This window comes from Phoca vitulina, unplaced genomic scaffold (genome assembly GCF_004348235.1).
Source record: "Phoca vitulina isolate PV1807 unplaced genomic scaffold, GSC_HSeal_1.0 scaffold14, whole genome shotgun sequence".
Lineage (NCBI taxonomy): Eukaryota > Metazoa > Chordata > Mammalia > Carnivora > Phocidae > Phoca > Phoca vitulina.
In genome coordinates, this window is record NW_022589717.1 from 31,785,173 (window position 1) to 31,809,962 (window position 24,790).

General features: G+C 35.8%; 1 pseudogene; it reads left to right on the forward strand.

Annotated features, from left to right (window-relative positions):
- Positions 1–998: 998 nt before the first annotated feature.
- LOC116637328 lies at positions 999–24,417 on the forward strand (annotated as a pseudogene).
- The last annotated feature ends 373 nt before the right edge of the window (positions 24,418–24,790 follow it).

Genomic DNA, 24,790 nt, shown 5'->3' on the forward strand with positions numbered 1-24,790 from the left:
GGAGATCTGTCCTGACCTCCAACCCCCAAATAGCCCTTGCCAGTCCCTTGTTCCAATACGACAGTTCTGGTCCTCAAAACTACCAGCTGAGTAGAGCAAGGTACATGCAATGATTGATAGTAATGAATTCAAGCTCTCCAAGTGAGTAAGTGAGTTAGTGAGTGAGTGAGTGAGTAAGTGAGTAAGGGAAAACACAACATGAAGAAAACATTTGATAAAGTTGTCAGTGAGTTTTGACCCAAAACTAAGTCTTTTCTAGATCATAAGAGAACAAGTCAGCTTTCATCATTTTGATCCTGCATGCAAAAAACAGAAATGAAATATTTGCAGTGATGTGAGCTGGCTTTGAAATCAGTAGACCTTGGCTCACACCATTCACCAAATTGGCACATTCATTGGAAATGATGTTCAAAGCAGCTTACAGTAGGAATGGGAAAAGCAGCTTTTGCTTCTCTGCAAAAACAATATACAACAGCATTTCCTTTGGAATTCACATCCATGCTTGACATTCTAAGCATGTAAATGTGCAGAAAGATGAAGGCATTCTCTATTCAAATTAAATTAATTAATTCATTTTTAGGCAACTAAGCTATCTGTAATAATAGGTGCTGATTTATCTAATGACAAGTGTACTTACCTCATGTTTACCCGTGGAGTGTCCAGTTTCACTGTGAAGTACTTCTGTGTAGAGACTCAAATTAAATTAAATTAAATCCAGGTATTTTAGGGTTTGGGGGTGGTTTACTAATAAGATGCTGGTAGAGTATATATAGACCTGCAAAGATGAGGTTGATCTTTGGTGCAGGGGCTCTCCCATTCAGCCTTTTATTCTCTCCAGCTGTCACTAGTCCAGATCTTGCAGAGACCCCTATAGTGCTGACAAAGTTAAAAAACATTGTCTCGAGCTCTTTTCCATCTTGCAAGATGGTGGGTGAAAAAGCCGATATTAACCTGAAGCCAAGAAAGCTGATGCTGGTGGCAAGGTTGAGAAGGCTAAAATGCAGAAGAGGGGGAAAACCTATGGCAGCCGAAGCTCTGTCCTAGTCAGAAGGAAGTGGCAGGTATTCCTGATCGGCTCTGGATTCCAGAAAGGCTGTGTACAAGAGGAAATATTGAGCACCTAAAACCAAGGTTGAAAAGCAAAAGGAGAAGGTTCTTGGCTACTGTCAGGAAACCAGTTGTTGGTGACAAGAATGGTGGTACCCAAGTAGTTAAAATTTGCAAAATGCCTGGGTATTATCCTACTGAAGGCATGCCTCAGGAAGCTGTTGAGCCACAGCAAAAAACCTGTCAGTCAGCATGTGAGCAAACTGTGAGCTAGCATCACTCCTGGTGCCATTTTGATCATCCTCACTGGGTGCCAAAGAGGCAAGAGGGTGGTTTTCCTGAAGAAACCGAGCAGTGGCTTGCTACTTGTAACCAGATCTCTGGCCCTCAATTGAATTCCTCTGTGTAGAACACACCAGAAATTTGTGATTGCCACTTGCACCAAAATCGATATCAGCAATGTGAAAAATCCCAAAACGTCTCACTGATGCTTCCTTCAAGAAGAAGAAGCTGCGTACACCCAGACGCCAGGAAGGTGAGGTCTTTGTCACAGGGAAAGAGAAATAGGAGATTACAGAGCAGTGCAAAGTTAATCTGAAAACTGTGGACTCGAAAATTCTTCCAGCAATCAAAGCTGTTCCTCAGCTTCAGGGCTACCTCTGCTCTGTGTTTTCTCTCACAAATGGAGTTTATCCTTCACAAGTTGGTGTTCTAAATAACGGTTCCTTTAAAAACAAAAAAAATAACGGTTCCTTAAAAACAAAAAAAAAGTCTCAAAAAACAAAAAAAGAAAAGAAAAGAAAGGAAAGGAAAGGGATGAAAAGAAAAAAGAAAAGAAAGGAAAAGAGAAAAGGAAAGAAAAACACATATGGACATTAGAACAGCAAAATTCTTGAGATACTCCTTCTATAGTCATTCTCAAAAAAAAATGCATATTTAAAGATGAGAATTCCAAGTTAATAATATGGGGACAAACTTCAGGGGAAAAAATAGAGGCAGTTCACAATACTGCCACATTCCTTGTGTATTTAGTGTTCAATGTTGGAAAGAGAATTTCATATACTTTATTGTAGTCTTTAACCTAAAATTAACAGAACAATTAAGTAGTACAGAAACTATGCTTGCAGGACACATCCATCATATTTATAACTGTTATATAGTTTCATAATTTGATACATTTCTCTTGGGATCCTAACATTTGACAAAAATGTCATTTACCAGATAATCTCTTGCATAATATTTATTGTCCCTAAAGACGTTGGTAAATAAGTGGGTCATATTTAAAGACTATTTGACCTCACACTTCTGTGGGTAAACTGTAAGAGCTATCATGGCTTGCGCCTAACATTTCTCCATGAGTAAATGTTAGAGATGGGAACAAGCACAAACAGGGTTAAGTTCAGAAGAAATAAGCACAAAGGAAATCATGTGGAAGAAAAACAAAGACCACAAATACCAGGTGGGACAAATTTGCCTTTGTGCAAATATTTTTGGACAAATTTAGAAATGGTCATACTTGACCACAGGATAAGGGTGAATCAGGACAGTGGGCAACAACTAATAAAAACAAGTGTGAAACAATGACTTGTGAATGGGGAAAAAACTGACCTGTTACCCTTTTTGATTAGCCCACTCTTCACCAAAAGTAATAAATTCCATTGGTCTGGGGAATGAAGTTTAATACAACCAGTACTTTTAAATGCCAGGGTCAATTTCTGTTTTCTGCAACTAAGAAATATAGAAATAAATGAATGAAAATAAAAATTGTACCAAATCATTCTTCATATCTATTAACTCAAGCTTAATAATTGCATATTCCAACCTTCTATTCCTATTTTAATTACATTAACGGCTTTTGGTGTTCTCTTTTTTTCTTATGTTGATTTTCATTTTATATTCTTTTTGAAGTGTATCTATTTATGCTTTTTTCAACTGTGTAACTAATCAATTTTGTATATTATTTTTGCTTTAATCTCTGCTGTGTCTTTGGAATTATATATGCCTACATACTTATGAAAATATATTTGACATATATATTTCTACATGAATACCTATTAGAGAAAGAAGCAAGTAGAAACAAGATTAAGTTCATATTGTAATTCTAAATAATTTAATTTTCCTCTCCCCACTCTGTTTCTTGTCAACGTCAGGTTTTTAAGCTGCAAGATAGTTTCTCTATTTTTAATTTATGTGTTTTTAATGCATGTATTCATTTATGTCTAAATTTTTAAAAATTATCTTCTGTTTTATTCCAATAGGATCATTCAGTTCTTTGTGTCACTTGTTCTTATTTTAATACATGTATTTACAATTATAAATTTCCCTGTAAGTACTGTTTTGGTTGTATCTGTCAAATTTTGACATGTAGTAGGTTTGTTTTCATTAAAGTCTGAAGTGTTTCATAAATTTCTCTTTACACAAATTACATTTGATAGTTTTTTATCGTACAGACCATAAGCCATTTTACAGCTATACTAAGTGATTAACTTTTAAATATTTTTGCTTAGCTTTTACTCACTCCATCTATCATTATATGAACGAAATATTTTTGTACAGATCATTTTCTTCACCCAAGTTCTATAAAGCTTTGCTTAATAATTTTGAAATAACATTGCAAGATTAATATTTCTTCATATTATGAAAAATAATGATAATATATTTTTCATTTTTTTCATCATTATATTTTGTGGATCTGTTGTTTAGATTTTGTTTTTGTTTTTTGACCTATGTGTCAGTCAGGTTCTAGTCATGAAAAGACATTGCATTTGAGGTATTTCAATATAGAATAATGTTGGAAACTAGACACCTGGCATATCTCACATATCCATTTATCTTGAAGAATTCTGGACTTATTTTTCATGCTGGACTACCTCATCCAAGATTATTTTCCAAGAGAGTTTTTATACGAGTTTAAAATTTCTGAAACTCTGTATGCTGAAATTCTTTTTTTGTCTTCACTTTTAAATGGCAGTTGTGTGGGATTAAAAAAATATCTTGACTTGAGTTTCTTTTCCTTCAGCCCTGTGAAAATATTACTTATTCTCCTACTCACTCAACTATTGCTAATGAGAAAATTGAAATAAATCTGTATCTTGTTTCTTTATGGATGGTTGGCTTTTTCTTTCAGAAAGCTTTTATCTTTTAAATCTTTAGTTTTAATATAATGTGTCCATATGTAGAAATTTTAAAATCTGTTTTGTATGACAGCATCGGAAGCCTTTCAATCTGAATTCACTTTTCTTTAACTAGGAGAAACTCTGAGTCGATGTTCAGTGAGTCCATTTCCTTAAATATTTTATTTTCTGCCACTCTTTTTTTTTTTTTTTTTTTTTAGGATGTTTTATGTATTTATTTGAGAGAGAGAGCGAGCATGAGCAGGGAGGAGGGGTAGAGGGAGAGGGAGAAGCGGGATTCCCACTGAGCAGGGAGCCCGATGCTGGCTAGCTCCATCCCAGGACCCTGAGACCATGACTTGAGTGAGCTCAAGGCAGATGCTTAACCGACTGAACCACCTAGGCATCCCTCTTTCCTGCCACTCTTACTTTTGTGTGGGGTCTCTTAATTTAGAGATCACAACACTTCTGTTTTATCTTATCACCCACACTTTTTTTTACTTTCTTTTAATATTTCTCTTTGTGGTTTTCCAATGGTCTCTGAAAGATATTAACCCAATATTTTTTTTTAATTTTATTTTATTACGTTATGTTAATCACCACACATTACATCACTAGTTTTTGATGTAGTGTTCCATGATTCATTGTTTGTGTATAACACCCAGTGCTCCATGTAGTATGTGCCCTCTTTAATACCCATCACGAGGCTAACCCATCCCCCCTCCCCCCTCCCCTCTAGAACTCTCAGTTGGTTTCTCAGAGTCCATAGTCTCTCATTAACCCAATATTCTCATGCATAAATTTATTTTGTGCCCTATGCAGACTATTCTTCAATCCATCCACTAAATTTGTATTTCAGCCGCAGTATTTCTCAGAGACTATATTTAGAGTTGGCCTTTCTTCATGACTGCTTCTTTCTTAGTTTTACACATATGCTCCTTCACCTCTTTGACAATATTTTTTAGGCTAATTCTAAATTTTTGCTCTCTCTCTATTAACTTTGCTTTGTCTGGGATAGTCTACCCAGTTTTTCCTTTTCTAAAATTGTGTAGTGCTCAAAGTTTGATTATTACATTATGTGAGAAAATATTGTCTCAAATATTCCATCAGGTACCTTGGCTCTTAATTTAGACCTGATGGAGGAAGTGATGACTAAGAATATTGTGATTATGTAATGCATCATCCAAGTCAGGACATTTTTGAATGAGAAAGAGTGTGTTAAAATAATTAAAATCAGGGGCCCTGGGTGGCTCAGTTGGTTAAGTGGCTGCTTTCAGCTCAGGTCATGATCACAGGGTCCTGGGATCGAGCCCCCAATCAGGCTTCCCTGCTCAGCAAGGAGTCTACTTCTCCCTCTCTCTCATTCATTCTCTTTCTCTCTCAAATAAGTTAATAAAATCTTTTAAAAATAATTAAAATCATACAATATTTTTAAATAGTTCTTTATTGATGACATGTTTTATTTTACCGTGGATCTTCAAATAGTTTTTTTTTTTTTTTTTTAAGATTTTATTTATTTGACAGAGAGAGACACAGTGAGAGAGGGAATACAAGCAGGGGGAGTGGGAGAGGGAGAAGCAGGCTTCCCACCGAGCAGGGAGCCCAATGCAGGGCTTGATCCCAGGACCCTAGGACCATGACCTGAGCCGAAGGCAGATACTTAACGACTGAGCCACCCAGGTGCCCCTCAAACAGTTTTTTTCACAAATTATTTTCAAAGATAAGATTCTTTCAAAACTAAAACTACTTACATTCAATTTTGAAAATTGGTTCATTTTTATTGCTATTTGAACATTAATTTAAAAATACCATAAGCAGAATTGCAGAATCATTATTCTTGATGTGTGTGTTTATAATATATATGATATATAATATATAATATATAATATTTATATATATAAATTACTTATATATATAAATCAAATGTCTTTAATACAATGGAATTGATATTTATCTGGGAATATATTTTAAAAATATGCTTTATTTATTTTTATATTTTTATAAAACTCATGTAATCTTCTTCAAACTTTTATGTTATTTAAAAAATTCAAAATAATTGCCTTCAATTGATTTTTCTTCTGCAGGTCATAATAGTTTTTATGACAAAATTATTGATTATATTCCCTATGCTGTACTTTTTATATGACTGCCTATTCAGGTCATAATATTATTAATTGAATAAAGTCTCCCAACAGATGTTGAAGCACCCAATAAGCTGGGAGGAAATAATATTAAATGGAGAAGGTGGGTGAGGGGGTGGGGTAACTGGGTGATGGATATTAAGGAAGGCGTAGGATATGATGAGCACTGGGTGTTATATTCAATGATAAATTATTGAATACTAAAAAAGGAAAAATTAAAAAAAATTAAATGAAGAAGATTCTTTGAGGCCAACACAGGCATGTGAGCCCTCTGTGGCCGTGATTGTTTGTGTGCTGTGGCGCACGCAGGGTAAGGTCGGGAACGCCCAGGCCTGAGAGGGGGAAAAGTCTCCCTCGCCTTGTTGTGTGCCTATGCCTCAGGCATCCGGTCAGCTGAGAAATGGCTCCTGATGTTTCTAATAAATTGTTCCTTGTGACGCTCACCAGAGAGAATGGCTCCGTGTGCGGGAGTGTAATGATCAGATAACATCCTGCTTCAAATGTATATGCGGGGTGTTGTCTGATCCCAGCATTCCTGCATAGGATTTGATTCTATCTCTATGTAGTTTCGGGGAATGGGTCATGAAGTACCTTTGCACAAAAGCTGATCAGAGAATGAGATTTACTTAAGATATGTAATTATTCCGGTGCAACCGGAGTTGATTTGTTTTTGTCCTTTCTTGCGTAAAGAAGTATCGGGATATCTTAATGCTTACATTGTTAATCAGTAACAATATATTTTGATTGTAAAGAGTATATAAGATGTCAAGAAATAAACGGCAGTATGCAGTTGCAAGTGCTGCCTTTGCTCTGCATCCCCTGTGTCCTGGTGATTTCGCGACCCTTACCCAGGGACCCCAACGCACTAGACGTTGACAATTCTTAATTCTAATTTTTATATTAAAAATGTATAAATACTTCATCCCATCATTTTTGTCTCCATTTTGAGCATATTTCTTCAACAAATATTTTTATGAGTCAAAATTTATAAAATAAGTTTTTGAAGTTTATTACTATTTGGAATGTTTTGGCAAGTATAGATGCTGGAAATCAGAATCCCATTCAAATGCATTCTATTTACCAGTACAGAATATAAACTTAGCTGATAAACATAGGAAATCCAAGAGATTCTTCCCACAATATGAAGTATTCCAAATCACAATAATAAAATTTCAAACTTATACTTGTAAACTGCTCAACCTCTCATAGATTAATTTGTTCATCTTTTTTCTTATTTTTTTAAAGGAATACATTTTAATATCTTTTGTTTTGAAAGCTTTCTTTTCAATAATTATGAGACAAAACCACTTCCAATATTTAATTGATAATAAGTAGCAAAGAGCATCGACTGCTGTGGCACAGGGATTTTTGTATTAAATACAGCTTCATCACCTAATTTTTGTAGTTTATTTGCTGTGCATATATAGAAATGTTTGCAAATTTTAACAACCTGCTTATATTTAGATAGAGTACTGCGGTTTGTATGGCAAAATTATGAGCTTTGTGTGCATCACTGCCAATTCCAAGTACATTCCTATTCCAATGTTTTCTTAATTCAGCAAGTATAATGCTTGCGTCATGATGATGTGCTCTCAGGAAATTAGTATTCTTATCGCTGCAAATAAAAATTTAATTTTCAAGGTGGAAGCCCTGACTCAACTTAATATACCATTCAAATTTTCAAAGATTCGATTTAGTAGCTTGGATTAAACATCAAACAATTATCGTAAATAACTGTTTTTCTCTATTTGAAGCATCATATGATAATATAAAATTGGAATCTTTTAAGTGTTTAAAAATCTTCTTTTGCTAACGAAGCCAACTCATTGCCCACTACCCCTTCACTTTTTACAAATGCATAAAATACTTGGAATAAAATCTGGGTAGAATTTAGAACAGCCAATTGTTTTAAGTGAAGCCATGCTTTACAGACTGATATGCAAATAAAGATGTCTCACCTTCTATCACGGTATTAATGTAACTACTAGAGTTTGAAGTAAGTGCTGATGTTTTTTCAGCAGTTTTTTTTGTTCGTTTGTTTGTTTTTGGTTTTGCATGTGGCTAGTGACTTAATCCTGATGAGAGATAATAAATATCAACAAATATTTTTGCAAGTTACATATACACCCTCAACTTCCTTGAGAATTGCAAATGTAGTACATAAATTGCTCTTAAGCTTGCAACTTTGCTTTTTGAACTCATTACTGTGAAAATCCTGCTTCCACTGGAATTGATCTGTTGGACTCAGAGAATGAACACACAAGATGACTAAACATGGGGGATCAAAGGGACACATTCTAGATAAACTATGACTTCCTAGAGGAAATCCAGTCCCCTTGTGATCTTCATTATTTTTATTTTCAACACGTAAGAGAAGAAAATGATTAACTCATCCAATATTCTCAAACGTTGTTTTGTTGCCATTCTTTTTAAACATGTCTTCAAAAAATAAAGCAAGAAAGAAAAGAAAATGAAAATCTTCCAGGAAATATGCCCAGGAACTACTGCAAAGTCTCAAAGTGAAAAACAGAAGAGAGCGAGTAACCTTTATTAGTACTCTGGAATCTCAAAAGACATGTCAAAATGCCTTCATTCTGCAAGCTAGATATTTGTATTTTCTTATAAAACTTGATGTTGCCCCTTTTGAACTGCCTAGTAAGTGCTGGGGTCAGGGCCTTGTGTAATTCCTATTCCTGTTACTATAACGAACCATATTTTAAATATAATAGTTGAGGGGCGCCTGGGTGGCTCATTTGGTTAAGCGTCCAACTCTTGATTTCAGCTCAGATCATGATCTCAGTGTTGTGAGATTGAGCCCTGATAGACCAAGCCCTGTGTCAGGCTGGGTGTGGAGCCTGTTTAAGGTTCTCTCTCTCCCTCTCCCTTTCTCCCTCCCCCCTCCCACTCTTTTAAAAAAAATGATAGTTGAAATCATAGAAATGGTTGAATTACACTTTAATTTCTATAACATCACTCTATCTTCCTTTAATATCATATTCCTGAATTGTGCATATGGGGCTTTGCACTACGAAAACCTCCCTATGACATCCACAATATCATGAATTTCCGCTGATGATCAAAAGAAACATAGACAACAATGCTTAGAAACTTGGATCCACACCAGCCTTCTCTTTATTATAATTAAATCATATTGCCACTATATTTTCTTTTTCTTTTTTTTTAAAGATTTTATTTATTTATTTGAGAGAGAGAATGAGAGACAGAGAGCACGAGAGGGAAGAGGGTCAGAGGGAGAAGCAGACCCCCTGCTGAGCAGGGAGCCTGATGTGGGACTCGATCCCGGGACTCCAGGATCATGACCTGAGCCGAAGGCAGTCGCTTAACCAACTGAGCCACCCAGGCGCCCTATTTTCTTTTTAAAAGTATGTAGTTATTTTAGGAGTAAGATACTTATTTTTTTAAGGGAAGTTGCATTTAGAAAGAAATCATTAAAAATAGTCTAGGGGCGCCTGGGTGGCTCAGTCATTAAGCGTCTGCCTTCGGCTCAGGTCATGGTCCCAGGGTCCTGGGATCGAGCCCCGCATCGGGCTCCCTGCTCCACGGGAAGCCTGCTTCTCCCTCTCCCACTCCCCCTGCTTGTGTTCCCTCTCTCGCTGTGTCTCTCTGTCAAATAAATAAATAAAATCTTTAAAAAAAATAAAAAATAAAAAAAAATAAAAATAGTCTAGTCCATGTAAAGCAGGTTGAATCACTTTTCATTGAACTGATTACTAATTCCTTAGTCAAGCTTAATAAATCTTTCAAAGATGAATTTTTATTGACCAGAACTATATTTAAAGATAGTGTTCATAAGGCATTCATAATTAATAACAAAATTTATAGCCTCCCATTAGTTATCAACATACATCTGGTACAGAAATTAAAGATTGAGGAAATAAACCATTTTTTCAGGCTCCAGAAAATTAAAAAAAACAAAAACAACTAGCATAATACTTCAAAACCTTGGGAGTTATTTTAATTTTAACCTGAGTTATTTGGCTAAATACCTGTTTTCAGCCCCCCATAAATTAGAGAACTTCTAATGTCCAAAATATATTTTTTAAGCTATAGCATACTGATCTTTATAATATTATTAAAGACCCACACAAATTCCTCACGCAAGATTTGCAAGAATATAGAGAGTTTAGGAGAATGGCTCACACATACGCAACAAAAAAATCATTTGACAGAGATAGAAATTTCAAGACAACTAGCTTTTAACCTTTGAAATATTTCTTGTACTCTAATTCACATGTTCACTTATTGATTTATTGTTTAAAAATGAACAAAACCAGTAATTGTAGAATGCTGTGCTTTAAGAAAGGTGCAGCCAGAGCAGTTTTTGACATTGACACAAAATTTCAAAAAGGATTGAAACTAGGGTGCCTGGTTAAGCCTCCTACTCTTGATTTCGGCTCGGGTCATGATCTCAGGGTTGTGAGATCGAGCCCCCAGTCAGGCTCTGCTCTGGGCGTGGAGCCTGCTTTAAGATTCTCTCTCTCTCCCTCTGCCCCTCCCCCCACATTCCCCCCCACTCCTCAAAAAAAAAAAAAAAAAAAAGATTGAAACTGAAGCAAACCAAATATGACTAAGCTTCACGTACAAAAATCATTTGAACAGTGAGGTAATAGCTAAATTATATGTAATTAACTGTTTTAGAGAGCCCTTATTGAAGTATATGTTTCAAATTATCTTCTACCTTTCAGTGCCCTATCAGTGTATAAATGGAGTGGATAGATGTACAGAGTTTAAGTATCTTTTAATGCTTATAGCATCCATGAAGGCGCTGTTTATGCCCTATCAAGCATTCTACATAAACAGGGTTTGTTCATTTTTAACAATGGCAATACTGTTACAGGCGGAAGCATTATTGCCGAATGAAGATTACTGACCTGCCCCTAGAAGAGGGCATGTTTTGTTTTTCCAACTGAGTTGATGAATTTGGAAATGTGCATCTATACTCTGCATCTTGTTTGTCCTCCTGCGAGCTGACCTGTGTGTAAGAGTTCCTTATGAAAGTTAGAAGTGAGATATGCGGCGATGGCAAAAAGCCAACCTCGCCAGCCCACGGGGAGATCAAACCTGGGATCTGGGCCTCATTAGCACCATGCTCAAAGCAAGTGAGTTAATCATCCACAGACTAATTGGGTCCAGACTGCATTAGTTAACTTGTTTTTAAGTTTTTCCTAGTTTAATATCATATACAGATAAGCAATTAATAAATGCTTTCCGATTACAAAGCGTTTAAATCTAATATTTAATATTAAATATTTATAATTTTTATTATTCTCAAACTTGTGTGTTTTTAATTTTCCACATGTTAATAATCTAAAAACTGTTTTAAATATTTAAATGTAGATGTTTTCATTGCTTGCAAACTCCTTGACATAAATAAAGAAGTTTACTATTAGTTTCATAAACAGAAGAAGGGATAAATGACCATTACTATGAAAAATTGACAAAACGATGTCCCCCACCCCCTGTTACACCATTTCCCATTGAAAGTATTTTTAGGACACACACAGTCATAAAATCCTACACAATCACTAGGAAGATAGCAACCCAACACTATCACTAGGTAGATCATCTAATTTTATGATGAGGAAAACTAACACAATTTAGCAAAGAAGAAAGTTCATTTGAGGGAAGAAAATGACTTTATGTGTTTACGTATGTATGCATGTATGTATTTATTTTTAGGAATATTATAAGAAAATCCATAAGGTGAGAAATGAAAAGCCTTAAAAGGAAAGAATTAGAATAAGGCTCAAAGTTTTTAATAAATGTACAGGATTTCTTGGTAGGGAGGGGAATCTAGCAAGTAGGGAGGATTATAGAGTAAGGAATGGAAAAATTGAGGACTTTTTAATAGCAGGATAGTATAATAGGAAATTTTCAACCAATGGTTTTCTGGTGTAATAATGCAAGTTCCAGTGGACCGAGCTTCGGCAAAGAAAATGCTCTAGCCCAGGACACTGAAACCTCAGCAAGCAATGCATAGATACAGGGACTGCTCAAGATTTCTTCCTGGGTGCATGGCAACAGGGCCATCCATTAACCAGCAGCTCTGATTTCTGTTACTTTACTTCTTTTTCTTGGTTCTCGGATCTCGCGATTACCCTTAGATCCATAGATTCTGTAAACTAATGGCCACCTAATAAATTCATTTTTTGCTTTGGTTATTTGACTAATACAGCTTTGGCAGAAGTAAACGAAAAGCCACAAAAGAGTATAGAAAGCAGTCATTGTGCAAAAGCAGAAAATTGGAGCTGACTATTGAAAAGTGAGCCCTTGGGAACTCATAGATACCTCAAGAGGACCAGGATTGACACACCACCTGGTATGGTGTAACCCTGGTACGGTCCAGCTGGTCATTTGCAGCCAGGACCACTGTGATAGCCTGTGCCACACTGTGATTGTTCAGTGCCTATACCCTGCCACTTGTTGGTCCTTTACATGTCACTGCTGAATGGGACGTTTGATTTCCTTAGTATGTGGGATAGAACTATCCAAAATGACAGAGTGTTTTGAACTACTATATAGATTACCTGCATAAGGTAAGAAATTGGACTCATTTCATTCCATTCATCTAAGAAGAAAATATTTTATACATTTATATTTAAAATGAAAATAATGCAACAGTATAGATGAACATGGCCTCATGTCAGTGACTGTTATTAACTACAATTCATATCTTCATATCTTCAATTATGTATGGGTATGTTTACATCAACTTGATGACCTCTTAAGAGCTTTATACACCTTCATTACTGGCTCTTGTATATTTGCTTTGAGTCAGACTGAAGAAGCAGAAAGCTTTGGGGAATAGTAACCATCCTCAATCATTCTACCCAAATCCTTGAAGAGATGAATGTCCTTATATCACTAAAAACAATCATATCTGATTCTTGGTAGCAATAATGAGAATGCCTGGCTGGCAGTGGCTGGGAAAAGTCTTCACAAATGTGGAACTAAGAATTCCTCTATTTACTCCCCATTTGCAAAGGGGCCTTTCTAGGTGGAAAGCGGCATCTAAAACTAGAGTCAACTATGCTTGTCTTCACTCAGCTACTGGTTCATGAGTTCCTTGAGTCACTCTTTCTCCTTGGTACAGCTGTTTGATTGACAACTACAGAAAATAGTATGATTTTGCCATATATTTGTCTGCAAACATTGCATTCTTATCATTGCAAACAGTTCTGTAAAATGAAAACATTTTCTTTCATTCAGAGCTGTTTTTGTGTGCGGAGATCTATTAATATCCCTTTCAAAACCTTTCATCACTTTGAGACCATTTTTTGGGAGTGAAACACTTTTTTTTTTCTTCTTCATTTTGAACTGGAAGTTTTGTTCTCTGATGATACTTGCTGGCTCCCAAAACCTAAAGAAAATCACAGGGAATAAAATAAAACCCTCTTCCTTTGATGTCTATCCAAGAGCATGGAAAAACTATCACTTCTTTCACCTACAATTCCTTTAATTTTGTCCCTCGACTGCTAAGAGATGACAATTAAAGCATTCAGGGTCTAAAATAGAACCAAAAGTATAATAAAAAACCAAAAGAAGCATTCAGAGAAATCGTTTTTAAGATTTCATCACGGTAACGAAAATAAGAATAATTTTGTGTCTCAGAAAAAATAGTGCAATAAAGAACAGATATAGTTGTTTGTTTGTTTGTTTTATAATTCAGGCCACAATACTTTAGCTTATCACATATTTTAAGTTTTCCTGATAATTCCTGATTATAGTTTTAATTTTGTGTCATAAAATCAGAAATATAGTAAGTTCCAACTTGCTTCAGTATATACATTCCATTTCTCCTGTAAAGACAGAACGTTCTTAATTCTGCCAAGGTTAGAAGATCTTAATTTAAATAATAATCAGGGGCTCCTGGGTGGCTTAGCTGGTTGAGCATCCCACTCTTGGTTTCGGTTCACGTCATGATCTCAGGGTCTTAAGATCAAGCCCTGGGTCAGGCTCCCACTCAGTGTGGAGTCTACTTGAGATTCTCTCTTTCCCTCTTCCTCTGCCCCTCCCCACACTCAGGTGCATGCCCTCTCTCTCTTAAATAAATAAATAAATAAATAGTCAAAATGGCATTATAATAATACATGTTTGTCTAGGTGGAGAAAGATTATATAATCTGTAATGCCAGAAATGAAGTGTGCCAAATGATAACACCACTCCATATAAATCCCATTTCTCCTTTTTCTTTTGCAACAAGCCATTTTGCTTACGAATAAAAATAATATTTGCAGAATATTATTTATGGCAATCTGTGGGTCTCTTATTGATCATCAGATCATTTAAATACAATGTTTTTTTGAAACATTTTAGAGGAACCATGTTAAATTTGTAAAATATAGAGAAATGTATTCATCTGTTGTGTGGAATTATAAAACATGTGTTCTCTGGTAGCCTCACCACTGCTGTGTTCTACTTCTGTGCTTTTTGCACCTCAGATTCCAGAATTTTTGAATAGGAAATCTTTTTTTTTTCCCATCCAAAATGGTTATTGCAAAGGACAAATAAACCAATGGATGTAAAATTTTGACTAAGACATATTTCTCATACATAGTGTTATATTTTGTTTTTTTACTATCCTTTTTATTAGTAAAATATAGATGTTATTGAACACAAATGAATTTTAAGATTAATATTAAATAATGTATGTCTGTGGACATTTTCCTTGCCCTCATTGTAGAATGTTTGGGGAGCGCCATAACTACTCTAGCATCTGTCTCAATGTTTCTCAAATTGTGATCCTTAAAACACCCCTATCTGACATACACAGGCTTTCTCATACATCAACATACATTATTACACTTTAGTTTATAGATACCTAAACTAGAGCAAGGTCAAGAGCTCCACTCTAGAATCAGACAATGTGCTAAACATAGAATGTATATTTTTAGAAAACTCTTTTGTGAACATCTATCCTTTAATCTTATACCACTTAACAAATCCCTTTTTCAAAAATACGTTTTACTTAATAACAACCAGAAATGGAATGGTTAAAAGTGCCTGGAAAGCAATGTCTAATGTAGGCCTTTTATATAGTCCAAGGAAATTTTTATTTTGTTACACATGCATATATTATTCACATTTTTGTTAATAACCAAATCAAAACATTTATATGAACTAAAACTATTTTGATATTAAACTTTGACTGAATATATGTTATAAAATATGTATTGTAAGGAAAAATAGTCTTTCAGTATAATAACACTTAATGCATAAACATATTTACAATAATCTTGGTTATTTAGGCCTTTGAAAAAAAAAATTAGATTTTGTTGTTGTTGTTTATGAGTCAGTGATGAATAGAGTAAGTCTGTTATATATAATATTCCTGCTTTGATTTGAATAAAGCACATGCTGTCGAGTTTCCAGTTGCAGTTAAGACAGAGTGATCATATGCCAGCATATCCTTCTTACTGATTTCAATTAGCAATAATCATGCCTCTGAAAACACTGGACAACAGAATACAGAAAGCAACTATCACAAGACACTGAAAAGTAATTACGATAGAACCCCTCATAGGAAAATCAAAACTCAAAGAATGAAAATGGGATCCTCTGTAAATCTGCTACTCAACAAAAACAATCAAAATGTTGACAATATTTCAAAATCTACTTTTTCAGAACTCTGGGTATTAAATGAGTTTTGGGAAAAAAAAAAAACAAAACACCAACAACAGAGGATCATTTACTCAAGAGAAACTGCTGAACCTCAGGGCAAACAGCAGGATTTATAGCTTTTCTTTTCCTTTTTTTTTTTTTTAAGGATTTATTTATTTATTTTAAAGAGAGAGAGCACAGGCCTGCACGTGAGCATGGGGAAGGGAGGGGCCGAGGGAGAGGGAGAGAGAAAATCCTCAAGCCGACTCCCCGCTGAGTGCAGAGCCTGATGCAGGGCTCGGAGCAGGGCTCGATCCCAGGACCCTGAGATCATGACCTGAGCTGAAATCAAGAGTCAGCCGCTTGGGGCGCCTGGGTGGCTCAGTTGGTTGGGCGGCTGCCTTCCGCTCAGGTCATGATCCTGGAGTCCCTGGATCGAGTCCCGCATCGGGCTCCCTGCTCGGCAGGGGGCCTGCTTCTCCCTCTGACCCCCTCCCCTCTCATGTGCTCTCTCTCTCTCATTCTCTCTGTCTCAAATAAATAAATAAAATCTTTAAAAAAAAAAAAAAAAGAGTCAGCCGCTTAACCAACTGAATACCCAGGTGCCCCGAATTTGTAGCGTTTTAACTTAGCTTATTCCCATCTCTCTTTCCCCAGCTCCACAGTAGTCTTCGAAGCCAGCAGTCTCATCAGCATGGTAACTGTTAACATAGCCTGGCCACCACCAGAGGGGAGAGAATGAGACTGGAGACCTTAAAAATTCCCCATCTCAGAACAGTCTCACTATTCAGTAGGCCTTTCCGATCTCTGGAAAAGGTGGTCTTGCTGAACAGGAGAAGCCCTATCCCAAGGATTTGTTCCCCCAAATCAGCAGCACTTGTTTAACACAGCATTTTCTTGAAGTATAGGCTAGTCGGGGCAAACAAGCATCTGGCAAACCTGTAGAAAGTTCTCTGGAATGAGATATCCATAGAGAACTTTGAAAGCTCTGATGTATGCCTGGAAAACTAGAAAGTCACATGCATGTGCAGGACTGTGGATATGCCCACAAAATGCCTAAGATGACTCCAGTCTCTCATCCCTGGCTGACCTTGAGGCCCTGCATAAGTAAGAAGTTAAGGCTAAGATGGAGTTGTAAACTTCTTGAGCACTGAGCTTTATATCCAACACACACACACACACACACACACACACACACACACACACACACACCCCACAGGCCCTCAGGAAAGTTTGGAAGACTTAACAGTTTTTAAGGCATTTGAGGAAATCTCTGTACACTTATTAACTGACCAGAGTGAACCATGAAAAATAATTCAGTGGATGCTGAGTCATTCTTTATGTGCACCGTATGGGCAGTTATCTCTACAATTGAAGTCATCCAATGGGAGAATAAGTACTATAAAATTTCACCTAACTTTAGTTGTAGTGATCAGTGACAGTACCTTGGCCCCCAAAGGCATTAGATCAATCTTAACTCACTGACTAGGTTGTTATGAGAAAATGGTCCTAGTCTTCCTCCTTATGCTTCCAGGCAGAGGCTGTGTAATCACCAGTACACCCTACTGTACTTGAAATAACGCTTCAGACCAAGTGAAAGTGCATAAGGAAACTTAAGAAAAAAGGCCTGACCACTTGCTTAACTAGTTGGGTCCAGGACACTGGAGCGCATGGTTGAGGTCATTACTATAGGTGAGCTTCATGGTGCTCTTTGGATTCCTGTTGATATAAACCTTAATTAAATGCTGTATGAGAAAAATTGAACAAATCTGGTCCCAGACACTGTGAGTAAAATTAATCAGAGTGGTTGACAGGGATATACTCATGGGAAAATGCAGCTGAAGCCAAGAAGATATGGAAATCATGAATGAATACTGTTGTTAAATGATGCATCATGGGTCTCTCATGTTCTGTATATCACACAAGAAGAAACACTAGTTACTTTTATTCCAGATTATCTTTTCAAAGATGTTTTATAACAAATGGCTTTACAAGATGGAGCTAGTATCTCCTGCTAGAGCAAATAGAAAGTTTATATATTGCTCAAGATAGTAAGGAGAATGTTTCCATTTGGGACAAAGGATAGTTAGGTTCACCCCACAACATAAAAGATTTGGGTCCCTCAGCTAATATTAGCTGTGTCATCTGCCTGGGCCCCTCTCCATCACATGTCTGGGGGAAAAGGAAACCAACACAATATAATTCTCATGGGACTTGCTGGACCACAAGTGATAAAAATCCTTTGTTTCTTACTCAGAAATCTATCTTCTTTCAGCACCCATGAAATATATCAAGTAATTTTTCAGTTTGTAAATAAAGTAAAATATGACTTTTAAAGGTTCTTGGCAAACAGATGAAACCTATGAAAATAGTAAATTATTTTGATCAAATATTTAGCACATTTTCAAGAAAGATATATATTCATAATAAATTCAAACCAAAATCATCTATTTTAAACAAAACAGAAAACCAAGGCAGCCTTTCATTTGCTAATAAGAAAATACCTGTGGCAAAATGTGCATGTTATCAAAAATAAAGTATTTGTGTTCTTGTGGCACCTAACTTACTAATAATGAATATTAAACTACATTTTCAGAATGAATTTACAAATATTATTTATCTGATCTAGAACTTTAGAAATAATATGTACAATTACTTTATGAAAAATAAATTTTCATCTAAAGTTTCAAAATAGGGGCACCTGAGTGGCTCAGTCAGTTAAGCATCCAACTCTTGATTTCAGCTCAGGTGGTGATTTCAGGGTTGTGAGATCGAGCCCCATGTAAGGATCCTCACTGGGCATGGAGACTGCTTAAGACTTTCTCTCCCTCTCCCTCTTCCCCTTCTCTCGCTGTCTAAAATAAATAAATAAATCTTTTAAAAAATAAAGTTTGGAAATAAATATACAAAATAAATTACTAAATGGGTAAAATCTACAAAGGAGATAAGTAATCAATATCTTTACACAATATAAATTGTATTCTAATTCTCTTGAACAAAAGCAGTTTATCAAAACCTTTTTTTTTTTTCTTTTAAAAAGATGCTAGAGCATTTTGGTTCACAGCAAAATTGAGAGCAATGTAGGAGGATTTTCTTTATGCCCTTTATCCCCACATATACACAGCTTCCCTCATTATCAACATTCTCCCATATACTGGTACATTTGTACAATTGATAAACTTACACTGACACATCATAACCACCGAAGTCCCTAGCTTACATTAAGGTTTACTTTTGCTGTTGTACATTCTTTGGGTTTGGACAAATGTATAATGACATGTATCCACCATTATTTCAATTCCTTTAGGTAAATACTAAGAGGTGTGATTGCTGGCTCATATGGTTAGGGTACATTTAATTTTATAAGAAACTGTTGAACTACCTTCCCAACTGACTACAATTTTGCACTCCCATCAAAAATTAGGCTTCCGCTCACTCCACATCCTTAGCAGCATTTGGCGTTGTCAGTGTTCTGGATCTTATCTATTCTAGTAGGTGTGTAGTACTACAAAATCTTACTTTTTAAAAACCTCATTGTTTTTCATTCCTAATAGGTACTTTCATTTGCCAACAAGGAATTAGAATAACTGTCCCCATACCTTCTTAAATACTTTGCATTGTCAATTTTTTTTTTATATTTTCCATTGTAATTGATGAAATAACAGTCCTAATTTTATAACTTTATTATTGTGAAATACAGTATACATTTTAAAAATGCACCAAGGAAAATGTAACTGTGTAACCACAACCAAGGTCAACATACAAGTATTGCCAGAACCCAAGATGCCTTCCTACTATTCTGTTCCATTTTCCTTTTTTTTCTCCTCCAAATAGATAATAATTACTTCCTTACTTTTCTTTATGTGTTTGTCAACTAATTATATATCCAGAAGCATTACAGTTTACTAGGGTCCTTTAAAAATATTACATAAATAAAATCATAAAGTGTGCATTCTTATAGTTACCTTACAGTTTTATTGAGGTATAACTGATAAATAAATTGTAAGATATTTAAAGTGTCCAACATGAGTATTTGATAGATATATCAAAGCATTCTTAGGTTTTTGAGGTTCATTCATGTTTTAGTTCTGAGTTAGTTTCAGCTGATCAATTATTCTCCTCATTATTGTAATAATTTTCTGGTTCTTTCCATGCCTTATAATTTTTTACTGGGTTCCAGACACTGTGATTTTACCTTGTTGGATGCTCACTATTCCCTTAAATATTCTTGCAGTTTGCTCTGGGACAGTGTTAAGTTACTTGGAAACAGCTTGCTCATTTTAGGGGTTCCTTTTTTCCCTACTACTAAAGTACTGTAAAGTACTATAAGAAGTTTCTGAACCTGACGCAGTTTCAGTGTTTCCTACTGCGGCTGCTTGGAACGTATAGTTGACGCTAGATGAGCCTGAGGAGTGGTTGTGTCTGGTCCTTTCAGGTGGTCCTTTGCCAGGCTCAGGTAGGTTTCTCACATGTATGTGCACCTCAGAAATCAATGGAAAAATTCTAGAGGTCTCTGGAGTTTGGTCAATGTGTAGCTCTTTGCTCTCTAGCATTCTTCTTTGTGAATTCCAGCCTCCTTGGCCTCCCAGACGCCTAGCTCTCTCTCCCCAATGCAAGGAAACCACCTGTTTCTGCCTGGGTTCACCTCCCCTTCACTGTGGCTTTGATATACACCTCATATGTTAATTTAAAAATTAACTCAAACAATCAAAGAATTTATTATTGAACTATAAAACTCATGTAAGAAAACAGAAAATCTGGATGACTTTAATTTTGTGATGAGTTTTTAAATATGACACTGAAAACATGATTCATGAAAAACCATTGATGAATTGGACTTTCTGAAAATTAAAAAAAAAAATTTGTTCTATATATGCAGGACACTATTAAGAAAATCAAAGAAAACAATGGAATGGTAGAAAATATTCGCAAATCACATATCAGATAAAGAATACATATACAGAATATATTAAAACATCATTTAAAACACATCACTTATAAACACTTAAATCACACGAAACACTTAAATCACATAAAACACTTAATTTTTTAAAAAAATAAAGAACTCAAAAGGGCAAAAGATATAAACAGACTTCCTCAAAAATAAGATATGGAAGACAAATGAGAATATGAAAAAGATACACAACATCATTAGTCATTGTAAAACGCAATTAAAATCGCAGTGAGATAACACTTCATATGTGGCTGAAAATGCAAACAACAACAACAAATAAATGAACAATATCAACTTCTAGGGAGGATAAGAGCAAGAGGAAATTTAATTAATTTGGGGTGGGAATACAAAATGAGGCAGCCACTGCAGGTTCTCTTTTTTTATAAAGTAAGACATACACTTACCCTGCAGCCCAACAAGCCTATAACTAACTATTAACCAAGTGAATTAAAAATATATAACAATAAAAATACGTGAGTACATAAAACCTGTACATGAGTGTTTACAGCAGTTTTATTCATAATTACCAAAAATGAAGCAATCAAGAAGTAACTCAACAGATGAATGGATAAATAAACTGTGATATGTCCATGTAATGGAATACTATTCAGCAATAAAAAGTAAACTAGTATTCACCTAATGACATGGATTAATATTAATTGCAATTTGCTAAGTAAAAGAAATCAGACACAAAAAGCTGCATATTGTATGATCCCATTTAAATGGCATCTTGAAAAACATAACACTATAGAGATGGAGAAAAGATCTGTGTTTTGTGGCTTGGGGGCTTGACAATGAATAGGGCTACAGAAGCAGTTTTTTAGGATGATAAAATTGTTTTGTATGGTATTGCTGATAATGATTCACGACTTTGTCAAAACGCATAGAATTATATAACAAAAAGATTAAACTTTATTGTATGCAAATTAAATAATAAGTACCTGGAATGTTATGGGATACCTGGATGGGATGGAAACAAATGAATACGACTGTATTATTAATGTTTGGCATAAACTCATGAACAGGGATTAGAATAAAAAGCTCTGGCCTCGAGTCAGCAATGTTTTGACAGGATATTCTAAGGCTAGAAGACAAAAGGAACAGTGCATAAACAGTAATTCTATTTGGTGAATTTATTTCTTACAGCGATATGGATTGACAATTCTGAAACTACATATATCTAGAGCTAAACAAATTCTTAAATAAATTATAAGTAATGGGATCCATGTTTCTAATTGTCACAGTATGAAGTCACACATAAGAAAGTAAGTGTGTGTGTGTGTGTAAGAGAAGATCAAAAATCTTGTGGAACTGAATTAATCAAAGATACCAGTATGAATCTATGTTAATTATAATATGTAAAGGGAAAAATATACATGAAATAAATATAGATATATGTGCATGTGCAGTTTAATATACATACACGTATTTCCTAGTTCTGTCCAGTGAGAACGTCTACAGGAAAATTTGTACAGGAGCAGTGAGCATACCACACACCCAGATGTTGTTTTTGACATACTATTATCTAGTAACAGAAATCAGCCTCCTTCAAAAAATATCTGATTTTAGAGTTGATGCAAGGAAAAGAGAAAGTGAGTCTGGATCACCTTGTAGTGCCAGAAAGCACAGAAATGACCTCATTCCCTCTGACACACACTCACCAATAAGAAGGGAATATGTCAGAAAAACACTGGAGCCAACCAGAAAGAGCTCCAAATGACGGAAGTTGGCCCCATTTGTGCAATGAAATAAATAATTATTGTACTGGTTTATAATCCAAAGAACAAAACATAGATCTACGAATCCATATTGATATAAATGATAACATATGTAAGTAAATGGGAAAGAGACAGATGTTCTCTAGAGAAGACATTTAAGTAATAAATATAGAAGAGAATGAGGAAATTAGAAAACTATCATTAAAACAACACAGTAATAACTGCTACTAGCAAAATCCATTGATGAGTGTTAAAATTAATGGGTAAAATATAGGGACGCCTGGGTGGCTCAGTCCTTAAGCGTCTGCCATTCGGCTCAGGTCGTGATCTCAGGGTCCTGGGATCGAGCTCCACATTGGGCTCCCTGCTCCACAGGAAGCCTGCTTCTCCCTCTCCCAATCCCCCTGCTTGTGTTCCCTCTCTCGCTCTCGCTCTCTCTGTCAAATAAATAAATAAAATCTTTAAAAAAATAAAATTAAATTAATGGGGAAAATATTGATAGAATATTTGCTTAACTTCACAGTAAGTCCCTCCAAATTTTTGTTAATCACTGTGGTGGTTTTTAATACAAGTTCACACATTTTTTGATAATCCTACCTCTAGGAAGTGGAACTTGAGCTGCCCCCCAAGAGTGACTTGCTTCTGAAGAACATAGTATAAAAGGGGAAAAATGGTAACTACCGGAGAAAGATGGCAGTCACCACTTAGCCGCTTAATCAAGATTAACACAGCCAGTAATAAGTTTTGTTGATTTCTTATCCCTCCTGATATGATGCAATAGAAAAAACACTTCACCTCTTAAGTATTATTCCCCCAAATCCATAAGCCCCACTCTAATCCTCAGAAAACAGTCAAGTTGAGGACCATTCTACAAAACACATGTCCATTGCTCCTCAAAATTTTCAATCATGATTGAAAAGACCAAGAAACTTTCACAGATTGGAGGAGAGTAGCACATGGCAGCTAAATGCAACATGGCATTCTGGATAGAATCCTGTAACAGAAAAAGGACTTGAGAGTTAAAACTGGTGAAATCTGCATAAAGCCCCCAGTTTAGTTAACAGTGTATACCAATGTTAATTTCTTAGTTTAGACAAATATACCATAGCTTTGTTATAAGATATTCCCAGTAAGGAAACTGGGTAAAGTTGAGCAATGTCTAGAGATACTTTGGGTTGTCACCACTGACAAGGGTTGCTACTGTTCGAGGCCAGAGAAGCTGTTAAAATCCTACAGTGCACAGACCAGACCCACAAGAAAGAATTATCTGAACTAAAATGTCAATATTGCCAAGTTTGATAAACTCTCATCCAGTGAATGTTTTATTTATTCTGTACCTCTTAATAAAGACCATTGGAAATGGTTCTCTTTCAGCTGCCAGGGCCAGTGACGTATCTTCATTCTCTTGCCTTAAGACTTCCACAATTTGGGGCACCTGGCTGGCTCAGTCGTTAAGCGTCTGCCTTCAGCTCAGGTCATGATCCCAGGGTCCTGGGATAGAGCCTCGCCTTGGGCTCCCTGCTCAGTGGGAAGCCTGCTTCTCCCTCTGCCTGCAGCTCCCCCTGCTTGTGCTCTCTCTCTCTGACAAATAAATAAAATCTTAAAAAAAAAAAAAAAAAAGATTTCCACAATTCTACAGTCCTTTGTCATTGTCTACTTCTCCAGAATATTTCCTCTCCATTCCATAGAACAACATGTTGGATTATTACACTGGCAATAACGTGATAATTGGACCTGGTGATGAGAAAGTAGCAGATGCTTTTGACATGTTGTTAAGACACACGCAAATCAAAGGATGGGAAACAAATGCCACAAGACTTTAGGAAGCTGTTACCTTAGTGAACCGTTAGGAGATATCATCTGAAAATGAAGGATCACATCTTTCCTATCATGAAAAAAGAAGAACAATATCTAGTAGGCTTGCTTGGATTTTGAGGGAGACATAGACCTCATTTGAACATTCACTCCAATCCATTTACTAAGTGACTCCAAAATCCACCAAGAGAAAGATATAAGGCATATCCAGGCTGCCATGCAGTTTGCTCAGACATTTGGGCCATATGAATCACAGGTCCAATGATGCTTCAGGTATATGTGGTAGATGGCGATGTGTGGAGTCATTAGCACGCTCCTTCAGGTGAATCATAGCAAAGAATCTGAAGATTTCTGAATAATGCTCTGCCATCTTTTATAAAT